Source organism: Puma concolor, chromosome B1, assembly GCF_028749965.1.
Source record: "Puma concolor isolate L17-30 chromosome B1, mPumCon1.1.hap2, whole genome shotgun sequence".
NCBI lineage: Eukaryota > Metazoa > Chordata > Mammalia > Carnivora > Felidae > Puma > Puma concolor.
In genome coordinates this window covers 28,261,154-28,271,365 of record NC_141670.1, presented here as the reverse complement: position 1 = coordinate 28,271,365, position 10,212 = coordinate 28,261,154, and positions in this window count along the sequence as shown.

The following is a 10,212-nucleotide window of genomic DNA, read 5'->3' as shown; positions in this document are numbered from 1 at the left end:
ATTTTGGGAAATCAAATCATCAATGGCAGTTCTGCACGTATTCAGGTCACCAGTTCAACACACTTGAATCAGTCTATACTTGTACTGTCACACTTATGGAGAGGATTTTTCCTTTGTTTAGCCACCCAGGCACCCCTGGGAGATGCTTTTTCTAAGTGTAAGCCTGCAATTACTCTTCTGGAATTGTAGTGGCCAATAATTTTTATGTCAAACTACTTTTCATAAATTATTTTCCTCTTATTTCCCTTTATATTGCAATAAGGGTATTACATTATTATTCTGCATTAAACTGATGGTTAAACTAAAAACTTTTCTTAAATTTTTTTTTTAACATTTATTTATTTTTGAGACAGAGAGAGACAGAGCATGAACAGGGGAGGGGCAGAGAGAGAAGGAGACACAGAACTGAAACAGGCTCCAGGCTCTGAGCGGTCAGCGTAGAGCCCGACGCGGGGCTTGAACTCACAGACCGTGAGATCATGACCTGAGCCGAAGTCAGACGCTTAACCGACCAAGCCACCCAGGCGCCCCTAAACTAAAAACTTTTTAATTGAGGTATTCTTACGGTAAAGCATGCATATCTTCAGTGTTTAGCTCAGTGAATTTTTTTTTTAAGCAACAGTGCTCATTTAATATTTCTTGCAGTTTCTACCAGTCAAGAATTCATGAGCAGCTTGTTTGGTGTCTCTGTGCTCCTCATGAGGTTGTAGTCAGCAGTCACTTGGGACTTCAGTCATTTGCAAGATTCAGTGGGTGTAGGGGATTCACTTTTTTTTTTTTTTAGCTTTATTGGGGTGTAATTGGTTACAAAAAACTGGACATAATGCATACAATTTGGTGATAGGATCACTTCTAACAGTCACTCCTAGCTGTGCTTTTGTTCGTGTCTTCAACAGCACTAAGAACCCTGTTTACAATTAGCCAAGCAGTAGCCCCTACTTCTGAGCTAACTCCAAGCCTCATTTGCTTGCTTCTCTGGACGTTTTTATTTATTAAAAAAAATTTTTTTTGTAACGTTTATTTATTTATTTATTTATTTATTTATTTATTTATTTTTTCAATGTTTTTATTTATTTTTGGGACAGAGAGAGACAGAGCATGAACGGGGGAGGGGCAGAGAGAGAGGGAGACACAGAATCAGAAACAGGCTCCAGGCTCTGAGCCATCAGCCCAGAGCCTGACGCGGGGCTCGAACTCACGGACCGCGAGATCGTGACCTGGCTGAAGTCGGACGCTTAACCGACTGCGCCACCCAGGCGCCCCCTGTAACGTTTATTTATTTTTGAGACAGAGAGAGACAGAGCATGAACAGGGGAGGGGCAGAGAGAGAGGGAGACACAGAATCTGAAACAGGCTCCAGGCTTTGAGCTGTCAGCACAGAGCCCAACGCGGGGCTCGAACTCACGGACCGTAAGATCATGACCTGAGCCGAAGTCGGACGCTTAACCGACCAAGCCACCCAGGCGCCCCTCTCTGGACGTTTTTAAATAGACAGGGATGTGTTAATGGCAGAGTACATTATCTGTCACTGTTGGGCGGGCAACATGGAAATGGGAATTTAAAAAAAAAATTATATTTTTATTTTACTCTTAAACAACCAAATTACTCATCAATGGTATGAATGTACCTGTTGGGCACCGCACCGTTTCTCAAACCATAAACTCAAATCAAACATTTCCAACCACATTTCCTGTTCCACGTTGACTTTTGCACAGTACTTGCTTTTCTAAAATTTATGTATGTATTTATTTATTTAGAGGAAGAGAAAGAGAGAGACAGAGTGTGTGTGTGTGGGGGGGGGTTGATGAGTAGAGGAAGAGAGGGAGAGAATCTTAAGCATGCTCTCTGCTCAGCGTGGAGCTGATTCAGGGCTGGACTCAGGGCTTGACTTGGAGCTTGACTCAGGGCTTGATTTCACAACCCTGAGATCATGACTGGATCCAAAATCAAGAGTCAGATGCTCAACCAACTGAGTGATCCATGCACCCCACTTGCTTTTTATTTTTAAATAAAAGAAGACACTAATGAACACTTTGTTTTCAATTTTGTACCATTACTAACAATACCCCACGAATGCCTCCTACGCATATCCTTGTTCCTGCGTGGCACTGTTTCTCAATAGTGTATTAGAACAGGAACTGCTGGCTCATAGGGCATTTACATTTCCAGTCTTACTAGGTGATACTGAATTGTTCTCCACAGTCATTGTACTAACTTAAGCTCCTACAAGTGTCTAAGAATTTCCCTTCTCTCCACATCTTTGCCTGATTTCATATTATTAAACTTCTCAATTTTTGCCAATCTGATGTGTATGAAACATACCTCATTTTTTAATGTTTTATTTTATTTTATTTTATTTTAAATAAACATTTTTATTAAAAAATGTTTCTTTTTTATTTTTGAGAGAGAGAGAGAGAGAGCAGGGGAAGGGCAGAGAAAGAGGGAGACACAGGCTCTGAAGCAGGCTCTTGCTGTCAGTGCAGAGCCCAATATGGGGCTCGAACCCATGATCTGTGAGATAATAACCTGATCTGAAATCAGAAGCCCAACAAACTGAGCCACTTAGGCACCCCACATTTAATTTTTTAAAAGGACTTCCCTTTTTTAAAATTTTTATTTATATATTTTGAGAGAGAGAGAGAATGAATGGGGGAGGGGCAGAGAGAGACAGAGAGAGAGAGAGAGAGAGAGAATCCTAAGCAGGTCTCACACTGTCAGCACAGAGCCAGATGTGGAGCTCGAACCCATGAACCGTGAGATTATGACCTGAGCTGAAACCCAGAGTCAGACGCTTAACCGACGGAGCCACTCAGGTGCCCCTGATACCTCATTTTTTAAAATCATGGCAAATACATGTAAAATGAAATTTCCCTGAACGCCATTTTTAACTGAAAATTTTATGGAGATAATTATAGACTCACATAAAGTTGTAAAAAATAACAGAGAGATCCCTTGCTCGATGAATTTTTATGTATGAATATAGCCATGCTACCACCACCCATATTAATATACAGAACATTTTCTTTTCTTTTTTTTTTTTTGAATTTTTTATTTTTAATTTTTTTATTTATATATGAAATTTATTGTCAAATTGGTTTCCATACAACACCCAGTGCTCATCCCAAAAGGTGCCCTCCTCAATACCCATCACCCACCCTCTCCTCCCTCCCACCCCCCATCAACCCTTAGTTTGTTCTCAGTTCTCAACAGTCTCTTATGCTTTGGCTCTCTCCCACTCTAACCTCTTTTTTTTTTTTTTTTTCCTTCCCCTCCCCCATGGGTTCCTGTTAAGTTTCTCAGGATCCACATAAGAGTGAAACCATATGGTATCTGTCTTTCTCTGTATGGCTTATTTCACTTAGCATCACACTCTCCAGTTCCATCCACGTTGCTACAAAAGGCCATATTTCATTTTTTCTCATTGCCACGTAGTATTCCATTGTGTATATAAACCACAATTTCTTTATCCATTCATCAGTTGATGGACATTTAGGCTCTTTCCATAATTTGGCTATTGTTGAGAGTGCTGCTATGAACATTGGGGTACAAGTGCCCCTATGCATCAGTACTCCTGTGTCCCTTGGATAAATTCCTAGCAGTGCTATTGCTGGGTCATAGGGTAGGTCTATTTTTAATTTTCTGAGGAACCTCCACACTGCTTTCCAGAGCGGCTGCACCAATTTGCATTCCCACCAACAGTGCAAGAGGGTTCCCGTTTCTCCACATCCTCTCCAGCATCTATAGTCTCCTGATTTGTTCATTTTGGCCACTCTGACTGGCGTGAGGTGATACCTGAGTGTGGTTTTGATTTGTATTTCCCTGATAAGGAGCGACGCTGAACATCTTTTCATGTGCCTGTTGGCCATCCGGATGTCTTCTTTAGAGAAATGTCTATTCATGTTTTCTGCCCATTTCTTCACTGGGTTATTTGCTTTTCGGGTGTGGAGTTTGGTGAGCTCTTTATAGATTTTGGATACTAGCCCTTTGTCCGATATGTCATTTGCAAATATCTTTTCCCATTCCGTTGGTTGCCTTTTAGTTTTGTTGGTTGTTTCCTTTGCTGTGCAGAAGCTTTTTATCTTCATAAGGTCCCAGGAATTCACTTTTGCTTTTAATTCCCTTGCCTTTGGGGATGTGTCGAGTAAGAGATTGCTACGGCTGAGGTCAGAGAGGTCTTTTCCTGCTTTCTCCTCTAAGGTTTTGATGGTTTCCTGTCTCACATTCAGGTCCTTTATCCATTTTGAGTTTATTTTTGTGAATGGTGTGAGAAAGTGGTCTAGTTTCAACCTTCTGCATGTTGCTGTCCAGTTCTCCCAGCACCATTTGTTAAAGAGACTGTCTTTTTTCCATTGGATGTTCTTTCCTGCTTTGTCAAAGATTAGCTGGCCATACGTTCGTGGGTCTAGTTCCGGGGTTTCTATTCTATTCCATTGGTCTATGTGTCTGTTTTTGTGCCAATACCATGCTGTCTTGATGATGACAGCTTTGTAGTAGAGGCTAAAGTCTGGGATTGTGATGCCTCCTGCTTTGGTCTTCTTCTTCAAAATTACTTTGGCTATTCGGGGCCTTTTGTGGTTCCATATGAATTTTAGGATTGCTTGTTCTAGTTTCGAGAAGAATGCTGGTGCAATTTTGATTGGGATTGCATTGAATGTGTAGATAGCTTTGGGTAGTATTGACATTTTGACAATATTTATTCTTCCAATCCATGAGCAGGGAATGTCTTTCCATTTCTTTAAATCTTCTTCAATTACTTTCATAAGCTTTCTATAGTTTTCAGCATACAGATCCTTTACATCTTTGGTTAGATTTATTCCTAGGTATTTTATGCTTCTTGGTGCAATTGTGAATGGGATCCGTTTCTTTATTTGTCTTTCTGTTGCTTCATTGTTAGTGTATAAGAATGCAACTGATTACTGTACATTGATTTTGTATCCTGCAACTTTGCTGAATTCATGTATCAGTTCTAGCAGACTTTTGGTGGAGTCTATCGGATTTTCCATGTATACTATCATGTCATCTGCAAAAAGCGAAAGCTTGACTTCATCTTTGCCAATTTTGATGCCTTTGATTTCCTTTTGTTGTCTGATTGCTGATGCTAGAACTTCCAGCACTATGTTAAACAACAGCGGTGAGAGTGGGCATCCCTGTCGTGTTCCTGATCTCAGGGGAAAAGCTCTTAGTTTTTCCCCGTTGAGGATGATGTTAGCTGTGGGCTTTTCATAAATGGCTTTTATGATCTTTAAGTATGTTCCTTCTATCCCGACTTTTCAAGGGTTTTTATTAAGAAAGGGTGCTGGATTTTGTCAAAGGCCTTTTCTGCATCGATTGACAGGATCATATGGTTTTTCTCTTTTTTTTTGTTAATGTGATGTATCACGTTGATTGATTTGCGAATGTTGAACCAGCCCTGCATCCCAGGAATGAATCCCACTTGATCATGGTGAATAATTCTTTTTATATGCCGTTGAATTCGATTTGCTAGTATCTTATTGAGAATTTTTGCATCCATATTCATCAGGGATATTGGCCTGTAGTTCTCTTTTTTTACTGGGTCTCTGTCTGCTTTAGGAATCAACGTAATACTGGCTTCATAGAATGAGTCTGGAAGTTTTCCTTCCCTTTCTATTTCTTGGAATAGCTTGAGAAGGATAGGTATTATCTCTGCTTTAAACGTCTGGTAGAACTCCCCTGGGAAGCCATCTGGTCCTGGACTCTTATTTGTTGGGAGATTTTTGATAACCGATTCAATTTCTTCGCTGGTTATGGGTCTGTTCAAGCTTTCTATTTCCTCCTGATTGAGTTTTGGAAGAGTGTGGGTGTTCAGGAATTTGTCCATTTCTTCCAGGTTGTCCAATTTGTTGGCATATAATTTTTCATAGTATTCCCTGATAATTGTTTGTATCTCTGAGGGATTGGTTGTAATCATTCCATTTTCATTCATGATTTTATCTATTTGGGTCATCTCCCTTTTCTTTTTGAGAAGCCTGGCTAGAGGTTTGTCAATTTTGTTTATTTTTTCAAAAAACCAACTCTTGGTTTCGTTGATCTGCTCTACAGTTTTTTTAGATTCTATATTGTTTATTTCTGCTCTGATCTTTATTATTTCTCTTCTTCTGCTGGGTTTAGGCTGCCTTTGCTGTTCTGCTTCTAGTTCCTTTAGGTGTGCTGTTAGATTTTGTATTTGGGATTTTTCTTGTTTCTTGAGATAGGCCTGGATTGCAATGTATTTTCCTCTCAGGACTGCCTTTGCTGCGTCCCAAAGCGTTTGGATTGTTGTATTTTCATTTTCGTTTGTTTCCATATATTTTTTAATTTCTTCTCTAATTGCCTGGTTGACCCACTCATTCGTTAGTAGGGTGTTCTTTAACCTCCATGCTTTTGGAGGTTTTCCAGACTTTTTTCTGTGGTTGATTTCAAGCTTCATAGCATTGTGGTCTGAAAGTATGCATGGTATGATTTCAATTCTTGTAAACTTATGAAGGGCTGTTTTGTGACCCAGTATATGATCTATCTTGGAGAATGTTCCATGTGCACTCGAGAAGAAAGTATATTCTGTTGCTTTGGGATGCAGAGCTCTAAATATATCTGTCAAGTCCATCCGATCCAATGTCTCATTCAGGGCCCTTGTTTCTTTATTGACCGTGTGTCTAGATGATCTATCCATTTCTGTAAGTGGGGTGTTAAAGTCCCCTGCAATTACCACATTCTTCTCAATAAGGTTGCTTATGTTTATGAGTAATTGTTTTATATATTTGGGCGCTCCGGTATTCGGCGCATAGACATTTATAATTGTTAGCTCTTCCTGATGGATAGACCCTGTCACTATTATATAATGTCCTTCTTCATCTCTTGTTACAGCCTTTAATTTAAAGTCTAGTTTGTCTGATATAAGTATGGCTACTCCAGCTTTCTTTTGGCTTCCAGTAGCATGATAAATAGTTCTCCATCCCCTCACTCTCAATCTAAAGGTGTCCTCAGGTCTAAAATGAGTCTCTTGTAGACAGCAAATAGATGGGTCTTGTTTTTTTATCCATTCTGATACCCTTTGTCTTTTGGTTGGCGCATTTAATCCATTTACATTCAGTGTTATTATAGAAAGATACGGGTTTAGAGTCATTGTGATGTCTGTATGTTTTATGCTGGTAGTGATGTCTCTGGTACTTTGTCTCACAGGGTCCCCCTTAGAATCTCTTGTAGGGCTGGTTTAGTGGTGACAAATTCCTTCAGTTTTTGTTTGTTTGGGAAGACCTTTATCTCTCCTTCTATTCTAAATGACAGACTTGCTGGATAAAGGATTCTCGGCTGCATATTTTTTCTGTCTAGCACACTGAAAATCTCGTGCCAATTCTTTCTGGCCTGCCAAGTTTCAAAAGAGAGATCAGTCACGAGTCTTATAGGTCTCCCTTTATATGTGAGGGCACGTTTACCCCTTGCTGCTTTCAGAATTTTCTCTTTATCCTTGTATTTTGCCAGTTTCACTATGATATGTCGTGCAGAAGATCGATTCAAGTTACGTCTGAAGGGAGTTCTCTGTGCCTCTTGGATTTCAATGCCTTTTTCCTTCCCCAGTTCAGGGAAGTTCTCAGCTATTATTTCTTCAAGTACCCCTTCAGCACCTTTCCCTCTCTCTTCCTCCTCTGGGATACCAATTATGCGTATATTATGTCTTTTTAGTGTATCACTTAGTTCTCTAATTTTCCCCTCATACTCCTGGATTTTTTTATCTCTCTTTTTCTCAGCTTCCTCTTTTTCCATAACTTTATCTTCTAGTTCACCTATTCTCTCCTCTGCCTCTTCAATCCGAGCCGTGGTGGTTTCCATTTTGTTATGCATTTCGTTTAAAGCGTTTTTCAGCTCCTCGTGACTGTTCCTTAGTCCCTTGATCTCTGTAGCAAGAGATTCTCTGCTGTCAGCTATACTGTTTTCAAGCCCAGCGATTAATTTTATGACTATTATTCTAAATTCACTTTCTGTTATATTATTTAAATCCTTTTTGATCAGCTCATTAGCTGTTGTTATTTCCTGGAGATTCTTCTGAGGGGACTTCTTCCGCTTGGTCATTTTGGATAGTCCCTGGCGTGGTGAGGACCTGCAGGGCACTTCTCCTGTGCTGTGGTGTATAACTGGAGTTGGTGGGCGGAGCTGCAGTCAGACCTGATGTCTGCCCCCAGCCCACCGCTGTGTCCACAGTCAGACTGGTGTGTGCCTTCTCTTCCCCTCTCCTAGGGGCGGGATTCACTGTGGGGTGGGGTGGCCTGTCTGGGCTACTTGCACACTGCCAGGCTTGTGATGCTGGGGATCTGGCGTCTTAGCTGGGGTGGGTAGGCAAGGTGCACAGGGGCAGGAGGGGCAGGCTTAGCTTGCTTCTCCTTAGGTGATCCACTTCAGGAGGGGCCCTTGGCAGCAGGAGGGAGTCAGATCCACTGCCGGAGGTTTGGTTCCGCAGAAGCGCAGAGTTGGGTGTTTGCGCGGAGCGAGCAAGTTCCCTGGCAGGAACTGGTTCTCTTTGGGATATGGGCTGGGGGATGGGCGGGGGAGATGGCGCTGGCGAGCGCCTTTGTTCCTCACCAAACTGAGCTCTGTTGTCCGGGGACTCAGCAGCTCTCCTTCCCTTTGTCCTCCAGCCTTCCCGCTTTCTGAGCAGAGCTGTTAACTTATGACCTCCCAGACGCTAAGTCGCGCTTGCTGTCGGAACACAGTCAGTCAGGCCCCTCCGCTTTTTGCAAGCCAGACTCGGGGGCTCTGCTTGGCCGGCGAGCCGCCTCTCCGCCCCGGCTCCCTCCCGCCAGTCCGTGGAGCGCGCACCGCCTCGCCGCCCTTCCTACCCTCTTCCGTGGGCCTCTCATCTGCGCTTGGCTCCAGCGACTCCGTTCTGCTAATCCTCTGGTGGTTTTCTGGGTTATTTAGGCAGGTGTAGGTGGAATCTAAGTGATCAGCAGGACGCACGGTGAGCCCAGCGTCCTCCTACGCCGCCATCTTCCCTCTCCAAGGTCTATACAGAACATTTTCTTTTTTTTTTTTTTTTTTTTCCAACGTTTATTTTATTTATTTTTTGGGGACAGAGAGAGACAGAGCATGAACGGGGGAGGGGCAGAGAGAGAGGGAGACACAGAATCGGAAACAGGCTCCAGGCTCCGAGCCATCAGCCCAGAGCCTGACGCGGGGCTCGAACTCCCAGACCGCGAGATCGTGACCTGGCTGAAGTCGGACGCTTAACCGACTGCGCCACCCAGGCGCCCCTATACAGAACATTTTCAACACCCCAGAAGGTTCCTTTATAACCCCTCCCAGTCAATACCCCAGCAAAGGTAAATTACATTGATTTAAAATTGTATTTCATGACAATAATAAATACAGAGTACTTATTATAAAAAAGGGGAGCTGGATCTGGTAAGGTTGAGAGCCACTGTGTCTATTGAGACCTCCTACAGCTGCTAGGTTAGAGGTATCAGAAGATGTTTTCCACCCCTTGCTTATTCCCACAGCTTGTCCCTGGCACTGCCTAGACAGGCGTCGCATTCAAATGGAACAATTACATATTTTTTAATAATAACTGATGATGGTCTTAGAACTGTCCCCACCCAGCTGGTTCGTATACACATAGCCTGTTGTGTTTTTACTGGGAGAGGCACGTGAGAAGGAGCGTGGTGGCCAGACGATGCCATCTTGGAGCACCAAGCAGCAGGCAGACACCTGGCGATCGCAGCCAGAGTGATGAGCCCAGGGCCAGGCCATGTTATTTTTATTACGCCTTATGGGGGTTGGTCACTCTTAGTTGCAGGGAAAAGAGGGAAACTAAGAGTTTCTGAATACATAAGGCACATATTATGCACGGGGAGCCCTACTGGCCACTTTGTGTAGATTTTCATATGTAGATTCTCACAACCACCCCAGAGGGTAGATGTTGCTGCTCCCTTTCTCTGGATGAGAAAGTGGAGCATTACTTCGAAATCACCCAGACACGGATGTGCATCCTAGCTCTGTTAGTCAACCAACCAGGCATGCAACCTCGGGCGGTCCCTCGTCCCTTCTATGAGAGACGGCCCTTTCACACCCAGAAATTGCTTCCCATCTCAAATCCAATAATCTACGTGAGGGGTTTTTACTCAGTGAAATAAACATACGTAATATTATCAATCACTCAAAAAGTCTCTGAAATACATCTTGCTGGAGGCCTAGCAAGGGAGTTTTGGCTTTTGGACTCAATAG